The sequence below is a fragment of the Strix uralensis genome, chromosome 7 (assembly GCF_047716275.1).
Source record: "Strix uralensis isolate ZFMK-TIS-50842 chromosome 7, bStrUra1, whole genome shotgun sequence".
Lineage (NCBI taxonomy): Eukaryota > Metazoa > Chordata > Aves > Strigiformes > Strigidae > Strix > Strix uralensis.
Window position 1 is genome coordinate 30,079,154 of NC_133978.1, and position 22,095 is coordinate 30,101,248.

General features: G+C 38.5%; 1 long non-coding RNA gene across 1 annotated transcript in view; it reads right to left on the reverse strand.

Annotated features, from left to right (window-relative positions):
* Window positions 1–20,084, reverse strand: part of LOC141945663 (uncharacterized) — a 66,922-nt gene extending 46,838 nt beyond the window's left edge. The window contains exons 1-2 of the long non-coding RNA XR_012629572.1: window positions 19,993–20,084; window positions 16,236–16,372 (exon numbers count right to left, since the gene is read on the reverse strand). This is a non-coding gene — a long non-coding RNA (uncharacterized LOC141945663). The remainder of the gene's footprint in view (window positions 1–16,235; window positions 16,373–19,992) is intronic.
* Window positions 20,085–22,095: the final 2,011 nt, after the last annotated feature.

The window sequence follows — 22,095 nt, forward strand, 5'->3', positions numbered from 1 at the left end:
TGTTGCTTCTAACTTCAGAACTGAAAAAGTTTCAAAAACTGAAATAAAATGTGAAAATGGAGTTAAAACATTCTAATTGTGGCATTTAAACCAGAATGATTTGATCTTTCATTCCTTTTGTTTTCTATTTATCTATTTATTTATAAAAAAAAATAAACCAAATCTGAATGAAAAGTCTGACCCATGTCAAAAAGAATGTCTCCCACCTCTAGATTTTTCCATCATGATTTAAGTGGGAAGACTTTTACTATGTTTTGGGTTTGTAAATTTAAACCTTTAAGATTCACCCTAAATTAATTAAAAAAAAAAAGTTTCATAACAATAATCACCAGATCTTGGACCTGAAATGGGTGACTGGTTTTTTTGCCCCCCTTTTTAATCAGACTTCAGGACAGAGTAACCTTTTAGTTTTTCTATTTTCCACATATCCATGTTAGTTTTCCTACCAGCCCAGTGTCTGGACCAGCAAGGAAAATGAATATTTTCTTTCACGTAGTTAACCATCTGTATGTAGTAGAGAGAATGGCAGTTGTCCAGAGGACAATACTGCATAGCATTTATTTTAAAATAGGTTCATCTCTTCCTTTGAAAGATTAAAAAATCTCTCAATCCTACGGAAATGAACCCTTTCATCCATAGTGTGCATACCAGAAAAAGGCATTTCAGCACAATATCGAACTGAACATCTGGCTTGGGTCATCGTGACATTGGTGATTATTATATTTGCTTAGAGAAACAACCCTTTGTGGAGATACATGTTTTAGACTGGCAGTTAGGACATATTTTCAAACAGGTAAGAGAAGCCAGGCTAAAGAAACAGGAAAACAAGGCTCTCTTGAAGCAACAACTTACTTATATTAATGATGAGAGCATCCCAGATGGGAGGGTTGTTGCATGATGCTCTGCACACAAAAAGACAGAGTTGCAGCTATTATCTTGTCCCTGAGTGACTGGAACAGAAAAGTGCCATTGTCTGTTTGTGGCAGCACTTTTCCAGAACAGCAGTGACACAGCACCACAGATCGTAAAGCACTTTGCAAACACTAAATCACAAAACGTGCAAGTGCAGACTGTTTTGTCTCAGCTTTCTCAGAGCACAAATTAGGGAGCCAGTGAGCCCATGTCTAATGTGTTTGTAACTATGTACTAGAGCTCATCAAAGCAATTTGCAGTAAAGTTAGACTTGTTGCTTCTGAATGACAGGACCCCAGCCAAAGAATCGGGGAAGATCTTTTTTAGCCTTTAACAGCAGAGAACCAATGATTGTCACTGAATTGCTTTGAGGCCAAGGAGTAGTGACACATTCGCCTATGGCTGTGGCAGACTGCCCAGCTGAACTATTATAATTCTCCCTGCACAGGATCAACAGTATTCGGGAAGACACAGCTGTTGGTGCAACATAAGTAGTCAGTCTTCAAAAATGTTTGAAATGAAAATTACTGCATCGTAGGACTTTGATAGAAATGTGATCTTCCAGACAGTTAGAGAAGAGAGACCTATATGTGTGTAGGGCTAGATCTAGGAGGAATATAGGACCGTGGAAGTAGCTGTCTTGAGACAAACCAGAGGATGAGGTAAGGTTGTCCTAGGAAAGAGCTATCAAGTCCAAGGTCATCAGCTGCCACATGGCTGAGCCAGGAGCAGGATGCAAGTCTTCTGACTTGAAATCCAGTGCTTTAGTCCCTAGACAACACTTCTAGGCCAGAGGGAGGTCTATGTCTAGCTCAGATGTCTAAATCCCTTTTGGAATGCAGAAAATGCCTAAATCACATCTCTTGCCCATAACCAACCCCTGCTCATTTAAAACAGGAATCTGAGTACTTAGTGTGATTTGCTAAACACTAGGTTAATGTGCATGGCAAGAGTGATACAATGTGTGTTGGGACACACTTTGAACAGCAGAAGTTCTTGACTATTTAGTTTTGTCTGAAAGCTGATTTCTGAATTCAAACTATTGCCCCAACCACATGGTCATTATTTAATGCTTGACAAACTGTACAGTATGTAAAAGCCATCATACTTCAGAATTTAAAAGGAAACTCATGAAGTCTGTGGTATGGTGATGAGTATCTGGTCAGCTAAGGAGCTCTGTATATCATACCTCTTTTTGCTTTAATTTCTTTCTCTGGAAAGAAAAGGCATTTTTTTACTGATCTCCTTTATAAAGAGCTCAAGAACTGAAAATTATTATTAATACATAAAAATACCCCTATCTTTGGCAAAAAAATTTGAAGAGTTGGGCCTGTAGGCATTGTTCCAACTGGCAATTTACATCTCATTATCTTCTAGAATATTAACTTTTATCATACTGCATATTGTCCTTACACTGTTTCCTTTCATACTTAGGTTGACTGTAATACAAAATCACAGGAAAATCTCTCTATTGCTTGGTTCAAGTTAATTACACAGTAGTTCAGGGATTTTGATAAATTGATACTTCATCCCCATCATCTCTGGACCTGAAAAGGATGGAATAAAGAAAGATGAGATTTTTCTCCTTGATGTTTTGCTGTACAAATGAGAAAAAATATGTAATTATTTTGTTTCTGTTATATGTGATCCTGCTAAGGCAAACCATAAATGGCTGTGCTACTTATATTTGGGCTCACAAAGGTGATAGAGACTTTACTTCTGAAAGGGCCAATTCTCCTTCAAATGAAATATAGTATGTTTGGAAGAAAAGGACATGGGTTCTCATTCTGACCTCCTCGGGTAGTTTTATGGAGGCACAGTTATCCATGATACATGAATTATGTCTCAGTATTTCTGGGTTGTTTCCCCTTCACAGGTGTGGCCTCCATCAGTTACAGATCATGCTGTTCACTGCAGCAGCAAGACAGGATGTGACTGTCCTGTCCCTGTCCCTGAAAGGAGCATTTTGAGCCCATGGCCAGCTGTAAAAAATGTTGATGTGCTTTTCAAATGGATCAGCCTTATACCTTTGCGGGGAACTCTGCCAGATCTGGCCTACTGTTTATGGGCTCAATCCAGCAAGATGCTAAGCCTACGACTGAAGTTGCTGAGGGTGGACTCACAGGAGCAAACTTTAGGCTCACTGACAATTTGGGCTTTGTAAAAGGAAAAGGCTGTCAAAATCCCACTTTCCTCATTTTAAGGACCAGATTCACCTGCTGGAAATCAGAATAGCTCAGCTGATTCAGAATAAACTTAGCAGTGTAGCAGATTGTCCTTATGCTTCTTTGAATTTTTTTGGTTTTAAATCAACATGTCCCATCTCTTCTGTCTCTGTTTTTTTTGTAAGTCTTTCGTTCAGCTTGATGCAGCAAGATGATTTACAATGCTGCAAGCATCTCAATTAGCATGATACTAATCAATAAAGAGAGTTTTCATATTAGTAATCCTCCTGGCCACCTGAGATGTCTTTTGCCTATCCCTTTTCACCTTTTAATTTTTACAAAGGTATGTGTACACATGTCCATATGCACGGGTGTGGAAGATGGTTATCCATATATTCAGAAGTTGTTTCATAAAATTTCTTTTTTCTGTAAAACATATTTTATATATGAAATAATAGTTCACATGTTTACCATTACTCCCTCTTTTTTAACCCTGAATTATCAGAGACAGAGGCAGCATTTAATCAAATTGAAGAACTGCAAATTGACTGCTTTCCCTGTTACATTGTCTCTGAATCATTTTTAAAAATAGATTAATTAATAGATGAGGCTAAAGAGAGGTTTGTTTTTGTTTTTTCTTCACAAAACATGTGCAGTCTCTGCACATACTTTTACAGATGTAGTATGTCAGAGGTGTGCAGCCCAGTCCTTTATTGCTGTAGATTAATTTGACATCAAGAATGGTGTGCCTTGTAAATGACAGTAATGTTTTCAGGAGATGCTAAAAAGTCTTTATGTGCATTAATGAACTAACCAGAACCATTCAGCAGCCTCTAATAGAAAGACAATCATTATCACAGCTGGGTGAACTAAGGCATGGATAAACTGAGTTGTCACTGTCACACCCTGAGACAGTGGAAAGGCTGGGACTGCAACACCTACCACATGCTGATTTATCCAACCTGTGTGTTACCCGCTGCATCAGTCAATAGCCCCATCTACCTCACCTTCAACTTCCCTATTCAGACTCTTAAATATATTCTAGCAGAACAACGATTTGAGCAGAGCAGATTTAACCTTAATGATTTTCTTAGTTTGTTTTTGTTGGTTCCATTAAAGATGCAAAACAAATTTAGTGACAACAGACAAAATGAAGGATCCCTCTGTGAGTTCAAAGACATATACCCTCCTGTTCCAGAGCAGGCCTTAGAGGGGAAAAAATTGCTTGTCTTTGAAATGGACCATGGTAGTAGACTTCAGAAATCTCCTATGTTTAGTTGCAGTTTGCAGTAGTATCACTGCTGGGATAGCTCATTCCTTCTCTCCAGAGAGGAATGGAGGGTACTGCTTTCATGGCCTCTGTGACAAACGAGTGTGTACAAATTCCCAGATTCTATTCAGAATGGTATTTTCAAATGTAAGGTTTCCTGTTAAGAAGATAGGCAGTTCATTTTGTCATCTCTGCTTCAACTTCAACAGAAGCAGAAAACTCATTTCTCTGTTTGAAGAAATTTAATTTAAAGCAAGAAAAAAAAAGCAATTCTCCTTACAAAAAGAGGCATTTTGTTAAATCTGAATGTTAAAATGAAAGCCAAAGTTAATTCGGGAATTACTATGATTTCCTTCTATTATTTATTTTTACTGAATCAGTTATATGCATATTGGAGGCACTTCTCAGCAAGTATCAATGATGAGAGCACTAAGGACATCACAGGGGTTTTAGGAAATAAAATCACACCTAGGAAAAAACACAGACATCACTGAACCAAACAGCTGTGGATTTTCAGTTCATTCAAACTCTGGTTTTGGCACCACAGCTTCTCAATGAGATCTCAAAATGGCATAAATCAGAAAAACTCCACTGAAGTTGATGATGATATTAATAAACTGGGTGTATCAGATAACTGATTTCCTCCATTTTTTACATAATTTTTATTTAATTACCATTACTTTTATCTACACTAAGTGTTTAATATCCTACATGTTATTATTATATTTCTTATTTATGCAGAGTTCTAAGGCCCAGTTTCTTTTCTGTAGCATACCAAAATAGCTCCTGTTAAACTAAGTTACAAATATTTACATCAGGTGACTGTTTATTTTATGTGGTCTTTTATTCAACTTGAAAATGAGATGTGGAAAACAACAAACAGACAATTTTTCAAAATGCAAATCTGTGTATTCCTGATTCCGCACACTCGTGTTGCTGCTGCAGAGCAGAACACATAGATTTCTTTCTGCATGTCCTCATATTCCATATGCTTTCTGATCTGAAACTCTTTTTTTCCCTCTCATTTTCTTGAATATTGTAGGGCACCCAAATGTTTTGATTTGTCCTATTTGCTTTCTGTGTTAGATATTCAACAAGGATGATATGGAATAGTACTTCTATCCAGAAAGATATTATCTGTATATTTGTGATAGTGGTGGAACAAATTAACAGTATACTGGATAAAGACCCAAAAGACTTGAATATAAGGTCTGTTTTTCCAATTGGCAGTTGTCAAGTCACTTCATGTGATCATCATTCTATACCTTAATTTTCTTATCTATTATCATCACATGAATTTAGCCTCAGAGATGGGTGATGCAGGAATCATCTCCTAATACCACTATGACACCGCACACAGAGAGACTTTTCCTACATTGGAGTCTTTTCTCAATCACCAATAAATAAAAATTTCTAATATGGTACTATCAAAACTTCCTAGATATGTTGGATAGGAACATGAGGACAGGAGGCTTCCAAGATTTAAGTGCCTTATAAGAAAGTGAACCTGAGCCATGATTAAAGTCTTTCTCTAATACTGATCACAGCTCATTGTGCTTTCTGTTTTCTTTCTGATTCCAAGTCCTGAATCATCACCATACCTATTCTGTACAACTGTCTGGAAGAGCCAAATGCAGATGGGAAGACAATTTAAAATAATGAGCTAATCACAGTTAATTTTCTTGGTATTTACTGTAATAACATTAATTTTGATGAACCCCCTCCGTTATTAATGTGAATGTCACAAGTGCTTCTATAGCATTTCCACTTGGATTCCATATTAATTAACTGGGCTGTTAATCTAAAGTGTTACTGCAGGAATATAATAGAACATAACCCAGTGAGGGGAAAAAAAGAAAGAAAAAAAGAAAAAGATTTCTTAGTCAATGGGAAGGTTTAAAAAAAAACCAAACCCACATAAAATGACCTTCTCTCAGGGGTATCTCAGACATGGTGAGGTTTCAGTACCTTGGACAGAGTCACGGTCCCGTAATGGATTCCATTTCGCAGTCTGCAGCGTGATGATACATGGCTGGATTACCATTTGAACTCATCCCTCTTTACATGTAATGGACATAAATTGCATTTATGCTCGCTTTATAGCCCAATTCAGTGCCATCATGGAAAAGAGCCTTAGAATAAATGAGAGCAGACCCACATTTCTTATCCAGTTTTCAAAACATGGACCAACTTGATTTTTTTCTTAAGGAGTTTGGAGTTTACCAGAGTCTCCAAATAAAGGATGACAAATCCATCTGTGAGAAGTATGTCAGGTTTCTGTAGTATGAGAGCTGGACAGCTAATACCTCCTCTGATTTCTGTCCAGTGCCCCTAATCAACCCTCTTTATGAATTTTCTATATTGCAAGCAACGACCTGGAAGCACTATATAATTCACTAACTGAGCCAGATCTGTTATACTTTCCTTTTATGAGCCATCTCATGCCCTTCTAACACAGATTATCCCAGAGAATTTAGATTCCAGGGAAAAACACTCTTCACCTCCTTTATTTTATTTTATTTTTTAAACATGAGCTGAGTGAGACAGAGAGAGATTAGAAGCAGTGCTGTGAATGTGAGTTAAAATGTGTGCTATTTCCTAGTACTCTGGTTGAGATACCCCTCTCTCTCTGACTTTGGTGTTATCATACATTTTCATTGACATAATCTAAAATTTCTTCCTATTCCATCTCTGCACCCCAGGAGGACCACTTGCCAATCACTCCTTCAGATCCACTGTTCCCATTCTCTGGATCCTCCTCCTGGTGCTCAGCTGCACTGTTCTGAAGGCTCCAAGGCCCAGTACCACTTTGTATGGTGATACCCATGGTATCAGTGTAAACCTCTCAGCTGCGCCCCTTGTTTGCTCCTCACTTTCACAACATCAGAAAAGCTGGTTCAGGACTCCCTGCACAAACTGCCCCTCCATGTCTCAAATCTCTGAGTCATTTCCTTTACAGTCTATCTAACAAACTCATGTCTTGTCTCCACTCATGTGGCTCCATCTTCTTTTCTTGCCTGTCTCCAAGCTTCAGTTTGCTTTTTCCATTCTTTCTCTGTGTGCACAGCTGACTATGGAAGTAAATAGAAACCCAGGTATGTAACCTACATGCTTTGCTTTGACTGCCTGTTCTGGCATGGTCTTGGCACTCACAACCACCTCATCACAGCTGGCTCTGATAGTCAGCATAGATTTGTATCTCCTGTCCTGTAAAGCAAGTCCTATGCAAAACTCCTCAGTTTTTTAAAGAGAAACTTCTGCCTAGAGTACTATTTGAAGTGCTGCTTTGTCAAGTCCAACCAGTTAACTATTCCTCACAGACAGAAGGTGGTCCATGTGCTACCCTTGTTCAGAAATGTGTTCTATGAGATGTCTGCCTGGAGGGGTTTGGCTCATGCTTTCTCTTGAATTATTTGAAGTTGGGTATAAATTCACGTGCATGGTTTTAACTCCAAAAGAGTCCATATCACTGATTTTCTGTGTGGTTTCTTCTCAAGTTTGGAAAATATCAGCTTTCTGCTGTGTTCAAACAATTCCCCATCTTATACAGAAAAATCCAAGTGTGTTTAGTGTCTGTCATGCACTGACTTCTTCACAGTCCTGGTGAAAAAGAGTGATGAATAAGTGAGAGAAAGCTATGAAAGCATAATCAGTCTTATCTGGCTTTCCTAACATGTCAGTGGTGAGGAATTATAAAGACCCCTCTTCTCAGTTTCAGCCTCTAAGATCACATACCTTGTCAGTCAAGCTTGTCATACTCAGGGCTGCTAAACATGTTACAGTATTATGATGATGTAACAGATGGCAGGGAGCAAGACACCAAAGGAATTTGATTATATCCTAAGGAAGCTATTTTAAAATATGGCAAATGCACATCCAAATCTCATTTCACATATTCATCCAGGCCTAACAGCAAAATACTGTGTACCAGCTCAGCAAGAACATTAGTGAAGCTCAGAAAATTAAATGTTGCAAACTGCTTTGGCCACCTCTGATAGAAGGTACCACATATGTGTAAAGTAATAAGAGCTTTATGATACAGATGGATTTCTTAAGGAGAGAAACAAGAGCTGCCAAGCACATTAATTATTAGGGAAAAGATGTAATGATGATTTTCAACTTCAGTGAAAGATAGGCTGGATCAAATGAGCTGATGTTTCACTGCTTGAGAGGGGATTTTTTTTTTTTTTTTTAAAGAAAACAACCTTTCTAGTCACCGTGGTCTGTCTCATCACTTCTTATGATCCCTCAGAGCTTCACATGTCAGCTGAGGACATGGTTTAAGCTGTGTATGTCCTGCAAAAGCAGAAGAGCTACATCAATTTACAACAGCCAGAAATCTGTCCCATTTGCCAGGTTGTCCCTCACAAAGACATATAGAAGGGTCTGCATCATTGCCAGCTCACAGTTTTATTATGAATCTTGTTTTCATGACTGTCTTTGGCATAGAATTTAATTGTTTGAATTCTTCTATTTTATGAGACACTGCTTTTCATCAAATGATTCACCTTAACAGCATTAATACAGGGGAAAGTCTGATTGCAAAAGGCCCCAAATTAGCAGTCAATTCCATCTAAAACATACAGTTCTCACTCTTTAAGATAAAGAAATAGCAGTTCAAGCCTTGTTTGTGAATGCTCTTAATTTTCAATCACTGTTTGGCACTGCTGTTTCCAATGAGGTGTCCTGGGCTGACTGGGAAACTGAGTCAAAGACAGAGCAATTAGCCAAAAGGTTTCAAGGATGTCAGTACACTCAGTGCTGTCACGAGAAACCTGGGATTATCCAGAGACAGCAACCAGCCACTCCCATGGCAGCCCACTGCCTCAGTGACTGATAGTCCTAAAGGCATTAATGCCTTCTTAAAGGGGAGCAAACAACATCCCAGTGGAGAAATCCCCCAATAAAGTCAACCCCTTAACTGAGTAGTTGAGAATCACCACCTGGAATAAGAAGGAAAGTGCATTTATTACACTTCTCATTTTCAACTTTCTCATTTTGCTGCCCCATTATCAGCTACCAGAAAATGCCCTTTCTATCAGCATATTACTGCTCAGACATTGTGTGAAGTGCTAGGGAACAGACTGAACATAGCTGAGAGCTTATTAATGGGGGACTTAACCAATTAATAAGCATGCTTTTTGTGCTCTCTGAAAGCCAGAGCAGGCATATTTTGGGCTCTAGTTCCTCTTACTCATACTATATTTCCTCTTTACTTTTGCATTGTGGGGTTTCCACTTCATGACTGCTTTATAATATGTTTGCATATACACTAATTAAAAAGGATTTATCAGGTTGAGCTCATGATGTCTGAAGGATCTTTTCTCCCTTGGCAAGGTTTGAATATTTGAATAGCTCATTAATGCTTCTGTTTGGGTTTTGGGGGGGGGTTTTGTTGTTTTTTTTTTTTTTTTTTTTTTTTTGTAAGAGGAGACCGAAAAATGAAAAAAGGGGATTTGCTGCGCAGCTTTAGATGAAAGGTTTCTTCAATTATTTTTAAAGCTGTCTAAAGGGGTTAAGCCCTACTCTGATTTACACCAAAGTGCAACTTTTGACCCCTCACCAAAATAATTCCTCATTTAGATTGGCAGGCACCATTTATTTGCAGGGTTTCTTCAATGTAAACAAGAGAAAAATTTATTTGAGCTTTTTGCCTTTTAAAGGTGTAAAATTGACGCAGCTCTTCTGAATCTGTGTGAATCAGGAGTTACCTTAGTTGACTTGGTTGTCAAGTAATGTAAGTCAGACCATCATAGCCTTCAAATTACAGGAAAATACCCTAATTTATGACACCTGGGTATTTGACCCTTGAGCTAAAAAAATGCCCAGGACTTAATTTTACTCTTATTCTGCCACTATACACACTGTCCCCCCCAGAGTTATTCCAGGTTTACATTGGCACAGGTGAGATTCCTGAATCATCAGAACTGAAAAAAAGTAGTGCCCACATAATAGTTACAAGTTTCAGAGTAACTTAATATATCCAAACCATACACATTTATTTTTAAAATACCTCCTATCAGTGCTAATCTTGGGTGTTTGGCTGGATTATTATCTCATGAAGATTATATCCCTGAGAGCTTTTAGTGCCCACTATGTCTTCCTTTTTTTTCTTTCCAAAGTGCTTGAAAGATCCCGCTGAGTCAATTACACACAGTATCTCTTAATAATGTCCTCTTCCTGGCACATCATTGTTTTCCTTTATGTTTATTTCAAAAGGTTAAATTAAACAGGAGAGTAGAGATAAATCCACATTATGAATTATAAAAAGTTACCACATGCGCCTGAGAATGCCCAGAATTTTGATGGGGAGGATTTAGCAAAGTGGTGCCCTGGGGAAGTCAGTGCTAGAGAAAAACAGGATTGTTAAAGCCAGAGGAAAGCAGGGTGTATGAACTTTGCTGTTTACAAGTTCATTTTTCCTGCACTGGCATGCTGGTGCCAAACACCCCTTTGCTTCCTGACTCCACTTGCCTGCAGATACCCCTATTATGTAGAAACTGAACTGTCTGCCAAAGAAAGCAGGGGAGAAACCCCCAGTGCTTGGGAATCTTTAGGAAAAGATTAGTTTAATACCATTCAGGACTGGTTTAGGAGCCAACCCTCCTTTCAGCAAGGTGATCCTTGGAAAACCCTCTAGCTCTGTGATTATCTGAAATTCTGCAACACACATACGGAGGAGTCACATTGCTTGGGAGAGAGATAGTGCTGCTCCATTAGAATAGCAACAATGACCATTTGAGTACTACTATTAAATTCCCATAACCTTTCCCGGTGCTAGAAGGGTACCACACTTCTTCTGAATTAAAATTTAGCAGGCAACCTCTTCACCATGTAAGACTGTAATGGAGACTGGATTCTCCAGGGCACCAGTATTACAAATTCTAAACTACTTCCTAAAATACACAAGAGTGTAATATAAAAGTGTGGTTCAATTCCCCTCCTCCTTCGAACCAACATATCAAATTATTTGTCCTCTGATTTCAACCTGCTTACATTACCTTGCCATATAAATTCAACCAGATCCAGTGGGTAAATATAGCCAAGCATAAATCAACACAGCCATCAGTAGCCCTACAGTAATATGTACTGACATAGCTTACAGAGTATTCCCTTTCACCTCTTATCTTGAGCTTTATCATTGCTTCACTGTGAACTATGAAACAACAGCCACATCTCTTACACCAGACGTAGTTGCATCTCAATGATGAGTGAAATATTCCTCATATAGCCTTCGAGAAAGTACATAAAGCACCTTATGAGCCTTCCAGATATAAAAGGTAATATAAAAGGAAATAGTACTATACCCACATAAATATTAAGGGAAAACTGGCATTTCTCTTTTATAAAAGCATTATCCATTCCTGACTTACTATTTTCTAGAATATACAGAAAGATAAAATATGCATGCCCACATTTTATGGCTATATTCTTGTCTACAAAACTTCACCTGCAGTTTGCTCACCCTCCTCATTTCCTTCTCTCCTCCCCAATAAATCATTAAAAGCAATAGGGCTTGTAAACTTGTTGTAGTACAAGACTCCCTGAAATTCTTGTGAGAAAAGGTCAGGAAGGTTTGTTCTGAGAGGTAAGTGGTGCACGTGAGAAATGAAAGGGAAAACCTCAACTTTTTGTGTTGCAAAAGAAGAACAAAGTGCTGAATGTTAGGAGCAGGCAGCAGCAATGAATGTGAAGCAAAGCGGGCAATGAAGTATATTGCATATCTCCAAGAGTATGAGGGGTAGCCAACACGTTATGCAGGTCATCATTCCTTTATTGTCTTATTTTCTGCTTTTCCATTGCATGTACCACCTGGAACTGGTGAAGTCTGTGGCCAAACAAAAAAAACAAATGAACAAAATAACCAAAGCAGGGCTTTCCCTGAGATATGGATAAAACCAATTTGCCACCTGGTGTAAACTGATATTGCCTAACATAAATTGGCATTGCTTGTCACTTCAGAAGTCTATACTGAAATTGCAACAAAATTACTATCTGGCCTCACTTTCATCCTCAGTGACACTTCATTAGAACTAGCAGCACTTCCATTTCCAGTTTCTTTTTTTGTCTGTAGTGTGTCATGAGGAAGATGCCTGTAATATCTAATGGGATGTGGGGTTATGACACTTAGCTGTAAACATGCGTACAAACTGGTTTTGTTTTCCATGCCTGCACCAGTGCTTAAATCAAATAATCTAGTTTACAGCCCTGTGGAAGATGAAACAGTAAAGGCTGTGATGGATTATCTGAGTCAAAGACTTTATTCAGGACTGTATCCTTCCCTAATGACGTATCTGTAACAGAAGAGATGGACAGGACTAAACTGTCCCCATCCCTACTGATTTTGGAAATGGCAGTAGAGAAGAGCAGAGGGAGCTCAAGGTAGCAGCATCCCAACCAGCACCAGCTGAGACTCTGCATGGTCACACTCTCGCTGCTAGATAAGCCACTACTGCAACAGGGACAATACAGGTTCACAAGGTGAATACTCAGCTGTGTCATGTGGATTGAGAAGCTGCACCCCCTTTAGCTTTGTGACTGCTTTGCCATCGTTGTCTGAGGATTGGTGGAGGAGCCCTGAGAGAGGGAGGTTAGATTCAGCTGTGGAAGCAGAAATGGTGCAGGAAATAGCTACTAAAATTAAACATGCAGGAGATCCCATCTCTGTTTCTCAGTGTTTCTCAGGGCAAAAACTGTCCTGCTGGGAATGAAGAGCCAGGACTGGACTGCTTCTGCCACAGGGTAGAAGTAAGGAACTGGACCAACTTGCTGCTGCTGTCCAGGAATGAAGATGGCCACTTATAGTTCAAAGGAATATTGTCTGTCTTTTATGTTGCTTGTTTCTCAGAAGAGGAGGCTATCAGCACAACCTAACTCTTCCTTTGGTACCTCTAACTTGGGCTTTAGGGTTTTAATGTATGCAATAGGGGGAACTGCCATTTTGCTATCATCTCAGCTGTCTGTTACACCAGGTCGCTACTTGCTTTGCTTAAGGCTAGAGCTGTCCCTGGAGCAGTCCCTTTGGTGTTACTGATAAACCAGTATGTCTCGAATCCTGTGGCTTTGCATATTAACAAGGCTATTATACCTCCAAAATGACATAGTATGACCCTACTCTTCTTATCCCATGGGAACTCCTCCTTTGTAAAGAGATCCAAATTGTTTTATTTACATGTGTAGTAAAAGTCAGGTCAGTGAGTGATTTCTGAGAACCTTGTGAGTTTGCTGCATTTTACAAAATCAGCCTGAGTTTACAAATTTTTCTCCCTTGGAACCAATTATTTCTTAGGTTGGATTTTCTTTTTTTTTTTTTTTTTTTAATTCTGTTGTTAAAGGGAAGACTGCTTCTTTAGTACATCCTGTATCCTCCAGACCTGGATTCTTTAACACTTAATTGTGTAACTGTTGACTTCTGTAGAATAACTCTTCACAGAATACATATGATTTTCAATCCATCTGCTTTATACTACACTATTTCTTTTTACCCCACCAGTGCTGCTCGCTCATTTGTTTTCTGTGCTGACTGATTATTATTTATATCAGGCCAGGAATTTCCTGCAATGACTATTGCCCTTTAAAAATCCCCATTTTTCAGTTCCTTAATTGCCCTTAAAAAAAAAGTTATTACTAAGCAGCAAAAGGGTTGTAAAAAGACTTGGCAATGCTAACAAAATCTGATCTATAATAGAGAGTCATGATCATTTCACACAATTCCATTCAGATATTTCTGTATTAGAACATTTTGATTTTAAAATTACTTTATATATTTTAATTTTATTTCCTATTAGAGATTTTTAAAGACATAATTTGGAACATGGAATTTAATGTTTAGCTAGATTTTTTTGTCAGACCTTTATTTCATAAGAAGCTGCTGCTTCTTTTTACTTCCAGTAGGTGTGTGTGTCTGTGATTTTTTGGTCCTCATACAATCTCCTCCCACAAAAAGACCCATCAGAAAGGAATCATGGCAAAACTGTTATTTACATGTCTGACTAGTTACAAAGAAACCTAGTAATCGATGCAGATTCTGTGTATAGTTCGAGTTTTATATGCAATTCCAATACTGCATGAATGTCTAACCTCTTCCTTCTCTCACCCCTTCAGTTAAAAAAACCCCCATGTTGCTCCTTAAGAAATAGAAACATGTATAGTAAGTTATACCAAACACCCTCAAAGCTAAAATCTTTTCCTAGTGCCCTGTACTGATTCTTTTCCTCTTACTATACTCCTAATAATTATTTACTGTCTTCTTGGGTTCGTAAACTTGCTTGATCTTTCTAAACTTGTGCCTGGCTCAGGAAGATGTCTTGCATGAGAGAAGACTTGAAACAGAACAGTCCTAATACAATGTTGCCATATTTTAAGAAAATCCCTTAGTCTTTTCACAGATTTCATGAAATCTAAGCAATTCCTAAGGTCCAATATTTGGAGAGTGCGGGGAAGACCCTGTCTGCTCTTTTCTGTACTTTAGCTATGTTGCTTCTCCTGGTCTACCTGAAGCAATAGGTTTGTCTGCAAAGTTCAAAAGAAGCTGAAGTAAGACTTCTCAGTTATTTCTACAGACAGGATGAAAGCCCAGCTACATCAACCTTCCCCAGCCTTAATTCAATTAAACCATTCTCATGGGGAGTGTTCTCTGAGCTTTGGAAGAAGAAACTTAAGAGACCGGAGATCAGATCCTTTCAGAGCTTCTTGATATTCATGAGTTACTGACAGTGAATTAATATTAACCATGAGTAAAAGCTTGAAAATGAACTTTAAAAGCTGCAAATTGGCCTTGTTAATGCTTAATGATCATTTCCAAAATAACAGGTGGCTGATTGAGATCTTCAGCTGTCTCAAAAAGTGATAAATTATGTTAGTTCTTTTCCAGGAGCTGTTTAATTCCCATATTACCCTCAAAAGACATGTCTTTTCCCGTTAGCTAATATTTCATGAGATGTCGGAACATTTATAAAAGGTGTCATATTGCTGAGTGGCAAATAGCTAAGAATGACAAAAACCATTACCAGTGAAGGATGATTGCCCCAAACTATTAAATTAAAAGATCAAGTAATCACAGAAATAATTGTTTACCAAGTTTCCAAGTGAACACAGCCAAAGTGTTATCTTTCCTAATTCAGCCTGCCTTTTTGCAGTCACTATTTCTACATGTCCAGGTTTTCTCTAGGTGATTCTCATCAGTTCACCGCTTTGCAAATGAGGTCTGGTTCTTCTGAGTCATTTCGTGCTGTTTCTTTATAAAAATAAGGGAAGCCTCTGACCAAACCTTTATGAATCCTTCACTTTCCTGATTTAAAATTCTTTGAAATTCTTCCTTGAGGAGGCCTATAAGTGAAAATTGCATACTTTCCTATACACAGACTGTTTATATTGAATGATTAGAGAAGACATAAGATCAGTGAGTGTCTTGAAAAGACATTATACAGGGATTATTCAAGGAAAAAAAACCATCTAACAGGAAAAAAAGAAATCCCTGACAATTAGTGATTTGATATGAGGAAAACACTGTCACTTTACAGTTCAGAAGAAATCTGACTCCATTGATCCTACTCATTTTGTACTTCATAGAAGTATTACAGCTTGTTGGGATCAATAGTAGTAACTCATATTCTACCAGTCACGACAGTTATTCCAAGAAACCCTTCATCAAAGGCAATCATGTTTTTCTTCAGAGCCCGTGCATTATACAAAGAGAAACATTTGAAGTAAGAGTAAACCCTATGCCAAAGTCAGCATGGTGCAAAAATGTCAGCCATTTGCAAATGGTCCCAATATTAAAAAAAAAAAAAAAAAAAAAGGAATAAAAGGACAGAACATAGAAATGTTTAGAAATGTCAGAAATACCCTTTTCTCAACATTGATTAGATAGATTATTCTATGGTTACCTGACAGATGGCCAAATCGCAGATAGATTTTTTGATGGTTTTGATGGTTTTTGATGGTCGTAGCACTTCCTCCTGGCTTTCATTAGCAATAACAAAGATGATTTCAAGGGTCTTCATTACATCACAGTTCAGGCCTCCTACAGAAGTCAGAAAATCAACCCAAATCACCTATATAAACTAGACTTTCTAAATGCATTATTAATGAATTAAACCATCTGGTTCAGTTGTTATTGGTGAAGGTGTTGGGGGAACTAAAATCACATTTAGAAAATCTGTTTCCACATTCTCTTGTCTCTCAGCCACAGGTGACTGATAGCTTGAGTCAACTTCTTTAGAAGGAATTTCTGTAATAGCTGAATTTTACTCCTCTGTAGTAACGACAACCCACTGTTATGTTGGTCTATAGGGACAGATTCCTTGGCTGTGGTTGTTGGCCATCATCAAAGCTAAAACAGACATTAATTTCCCCAAAGGGTATGCCCCCATGTCTTATTTGCTAGTAAACAGTAGAAATCATGCAGAGCCACTGCCATAGAGGAGAGCACTCCTAATTAAAAGATCTTTTCTTTCTTCACCTAAAATACTTTTATCCAAAAGTTAAAATCTACTGGGGTAGTTTTTGAGTGACCATACACCTGGGACACACTGGGCCTCATTAGGTCAGTCTAGGCCTTTCTACAAGAAAAGGACACATTTCATAATTCTTTGAGGCCTGTAGTCTAGTTTCTGGCTAATATCAGCTGAGCATTTCTTCAATTCCATCCCTCTGGAGTTTTTTAGGAAGAGGCTGCTCTTTACTCCACCTCTCTAAAGGCAACAAATTTATTCCTAGAAAATCATCCAGAATTGCTCTTCCAGAAGAATCTTGCTTGCATCCTGCTACTATTGCAGAGTTTCAGTTTAAATAATGATCTTTCTTGTATTAGCTGTCATCCACAATTATATTGAAACCACTAAAAATTTTCATAAGATTTTTAATATATGTAGATTTCATCTTATTAAAATATGTTATTCTAACCCAGTAGATTTCACAGACCTATTGAATTATATATTTTCTACTTTCTTGGACAATGCAGTTGGCAGTTGAAGTGGCTAAAGTAGAAGGGGCTATTAGACCACCACAAACATATCATAGGCATGACAACTATATGGAGTTTTCTGAGCTGAACCCACTAACCAGCTCTCAGTTGAGGTAATCTTGTCTGGAAAAGTGTTGAGGTCTTCAGACAAAGGATTTCCAGAACTGCAGAATCTATCACCTTCATAATTTCTACAAATGGCTACTCAGTTTCAGCACTCAAAATCTTTGTCTTGCATCTCATTCAGACATGTCCAGCTTTAACTACCAGCTCTCGGTTCTCATTAGACTTTTTTGTATAGCCTAAAGAGCCCTTTAGGACCTGGTATTTTTTTCCCTACAAAGGTAGTTACACAGACAATCACCACAGTGACCTCCTAATTTGGGGTGTGCATTTAAAAGTTTTACTGCTTAATTACTGGAGACAAGCAGCCAGGGATTTCATTGACTCAGGTGACCTTGTCATGGATCAGAGGTCATGGTAGTACAGCTGAAAATAGAAGCAAGCCGCCTGAGCTCTGCTTATGTGCACTGATCATAAGCTATCTGTCAGATAATATTCACACTTTGCTGGAGTACACAATTGTGAGTGCATTGCATGAGATGTAACATGTTGTGGCAACTAATGGAAGGTAGTTTCAGGGGGATGGGGAATTCAACCAAGAGGAGACTTAGAAGGGAGTTTGATAGTTCTTCATTGAATTCCTCTACTGCAACAGAATTCTCCTGTGATCCCGGGCGTGTCACTTAAATTTGCTCTGTTCCACCTAAAAATATAGCCCTGACCATCCACTGTGGTGAGAAGACAAGAGTGTGAGACACTCTGATTCACCCTGCTGTAACAGCAGTAGTAACTGCAGAACAGCTTCAGTGTAAAGGAGGTGAAATAGTCTTTGTAATCCAAATTCATGTTATCTGGCTGGATCAAACTCCACTGCTCTGAGTATTTGCATCACAAAGTCTGGGTTGCTGAAAGTTCATAAATACAAGACTCTGCTTTTAATTAAAAATAAGTATTTAAATCCTTGGGTCAAGAACATATGAACCATAACAGCTTCAAAACCGAAGCAGTATTATAAATACAGTTTTTTAGTTTCATTTCCTTTTTGCCTGTGAATCAGTTTTTGATGGATATGTTTGATTATACCAATCCCCAAGTAAAAAACCCCTGAAGCTTGCCCATAAGCAACAATTGGTTTTCAATTGTCTGTTACTGCTGAGGATTTGTTCCAAGTAAGGACTTGTAATAGTACATCAAACTAGGGGTTTTCAAGTGTTTATTTTATGTATAGAGATGCTGTTAATATTTAAACATTTCTCTTTTGCTCAAATAAATCCCATAGATTTTTGGATTTTTTTTCAGACTGGTTTTCATTCATTCACTGTCTTTGAGCTTAGATAGCATTATCTTCAAATTCATGTCCTCATGCACAGGGCAGATGGTTCTGAAAATGCAAGTTAAAAACATGTAGAAAGTGGACCCTGTGTTTTAAAAGAAAATATATCCCTATTAATCAGAGATGTATCTATTTTGACAGGCTCAGTTTGAGATAGTGAAAGAGGCAAGGGTTTTTGTTTGGGTTTTTCTGTGGTTTTTTCTAAGAGTGCCCAACAGTGAAAAATAGCTTCTGAGATGTTAAAGCTTGGATTTAGAAAAACATAGGTATTTTTCAGATACATAGATGCTCCATCTTAAATCACATATTAATTTTTCTATCCAGATTAGGCTTTTGAATATCCTATGTTTTTCTAGTTTAACAAACCCTATGCTGCATTATGTAACTGCTCAAGAGTGTCTCTTTAATGGACAAGATTTATTTCAAATAATGACTTCCTGGAGAAAAACAGCTTTAAACAAACCCTGATGCAACAGCTGCTTCTAAATTTCAGCTGAATTGTGTCTCACTCCACAGTGCTGCATTGCCAGGTGTGAAGGGGTGACTGTCTTCTCCAGTGAGAGCCTGGCAGTTTTGTAATGGTTTAACCCCAGCTGGCGACTAAGCCCCACACAGCTTCTCGTTCACTCCCCCCGGGTGGAATGGCGAAGAGAATCAGAAGGGTAGAAGAAAACTCATGGGTTGAGATAAGAACAGTTTAATAATTGTAATATAATAGTAATAATAGATTGTAATGAAAAGGAAAATAACAAAGAGAAATAAAACCTAAGAAAAAACAAATGTTGCAAATGAAAAACAATTGCTCACCACCAAACAACCAGTGCCCAGCCTGTTCCTGAGCAGTGCCACCCCCCGCAACAGCTTTCCTCCTAGTTTATATGCTGAGCATGACATCATATGGTATGGAATATCCCTTTGGTCAGTTGGGGACAGATGTCCTGGCTGTGTCCCCTCCCAGCTTCTTGTGCACCCCCAGCCTCCTTGCTGGCAGGGCAACACGAGAAGCTGAAAAGTCCTTGACTTAGTGTAAGCACTGCTCAGCAACATCTAAAGTGTGTTATCAACATTACTCTCATCCTAAATCCTAAACATGATACTATACCAACTACTAGGAAGAAAATTAACTCTATCCCAGCTGAAACCAGGACAAGTTTGTCTAGTGCATTCACACACATTTGTATACCCAAGATCACATTTTAGAAAAATTACTGACAGCTTTCCCTTCCCTTGTCTGGGTCCTGCACCTAGGCAGTCTGCTTTTTAAGAAGGTTTTGTTACTCACCAGCTACTGCTTATTTTGTGGCAGTAGTGGTACAGCTGCTGTCTCTGTGGCTTCAGCAGTCTGCCCTCCAAATATGCTTCAATTAGAGCTGTGCATGAACAGAAGTATGTGCATTTGCAAATTGGTCATGTTAGATAAGAATTATGAAGCACACTAAGTATTGGATTAGATAATTATCCTAAAATAACCATGAGGAAAACTCTGTGGAGCAGGGCACTCCGCCAGCTGTGTCCCAGCATGGGCCTATAGCTCTCTGCTGGGCAGCGTCAAGACCTTTTCTTCTGGGGACTGGAAAGTGCTTTACAAATGATAACTAGCTGCAGATCACAGCCATCCCGGAGAAAAGGGAACTGAGTGCCTCTGAAAACTTGATATTGGTCATATAAAGGGCAGAAGCAGGAATGACCCTCATTGCAGATTAATCCTACTTGAGAAGATGATTGCTCAGCTATAAACTGGTAGCTTTAAAGATGTTCAATCTTCTCAAAGTGAAATGCATACACTAAGAACAGTTAGGAACTTACTGTCCTGGTTTTGGCTGGGATAGAGTTAATTTTCTTGAGCTGAGAGGGGCCACAGCCAGAGTGCCAGGCATGGATTGGCTATTGGAGTATTCCATATCATGCTCGTATATAAAGGAGACGGGTTCTCTCTCACTTCCAGTCTGCAACAGCAGGATCTTCATTCTGTCAGGGTCGCTGGCCTAGCTGGGTATCGGTCAGTGGGTGGTGAGCAATCGCATTGTGCATTACCCATTTGTACTTTCCATTATTGTTATTGTTTTGGTTTATTACACTCACTAAACTGCTTTTTTTTATCTCAGCCCATGAGTTTTCCTCGTGTTCCTTCAGTCTCGACCCCCATTCACCAGGCAGGGGAAGGGTGAGCAACCAGTGGTGGTTGGCTGCTGGCCGAGTTCAATCCACGACACTTACCAAGAGAACAATTCCCTGTTTGCACAACAGCGTGACTCAGATGCATTATTGGAGAAGCACGGCTCAATGAGGTATCACACACATGCTAGTGCAAAGCCTCTAAGGTAGTATGTTTTACTTTGCACCTGGGACAAGAAGAAAAATGACCCTCCATCTACTAACATTCCTCCTACAGATTTTTGCACATATATTTTTTCCTTGTTAAAAAATGGAAGACTTTGGACTTCTGATTTAAAAGGACCTACTCTCACACTAGTCTTGACAGCCTTGTTAGCTGCACTTGAACTGCAAGGAGATGATCGAGGCTGGAACAGTCCATGGGGTGAATCTGTCCTGTGCTGCACACACAGACATTCATGAGTTGAATGGGGACTGACCTGAAATACAGCACTGCTGTTTTGATATATTCCCTCTGATCTCATTTCCATTCATTCTGTGATCAAACAGATGAAGACATCTTGTTTGTTGTTAAGAAACCCATATAAACAAAGAGTAGAAAATATTTAAAATGTAAATATTAATCTTTGCCATGGTCAGAAAACTGTGATGTGTTATAGGTTTGTAACTCCAGTAACACCAGAGAGGAATTACAGAACTTTTCATCCATAACCATTTATGTTTTCTCTAGAGCAGGTTGAAAAACAGGATATTTTTTCACAAAGAGTGCTTGTGATTTTAAAAGATGCTCCAGTATGGAAACTGGGAAATGTAATAGTCATGAATTCATTCAGATATTCTCTTGATTATTTCCCTATGAATATATGTATATATATATTTTTTTTAAATGGTGGTAAGGAGAAGGAAGAGCAATATGGTATGCATTTTTCTCCCATGATTCTTCTACTTCATCTGTCATCTTGCATCTTGCCACTGAAAACAGTGAAAAAGAGATAGAGGATATGCAGAGGCAGCATTGAGAGAAAAAAAGTGTTCCGTGGAAGTTATCAATCTAGGGAAAAAAGGCTATTTTGAGGGGGGAAGCTCTAAAAAATGTTAAATAACTGTTTCACAATTTGACATTTCAGACTTTTATGTCTGTTGCTGTAGGGTAAACACTCAATAGATAATGCTTTGGAAACTTTTGTCAAGCATAAATCTTAAATTAGCAAGATAAAAAGGTCATGTATAGATTTAAATAGAAGTGTTAGAGACTATTGAAATGGTGAAG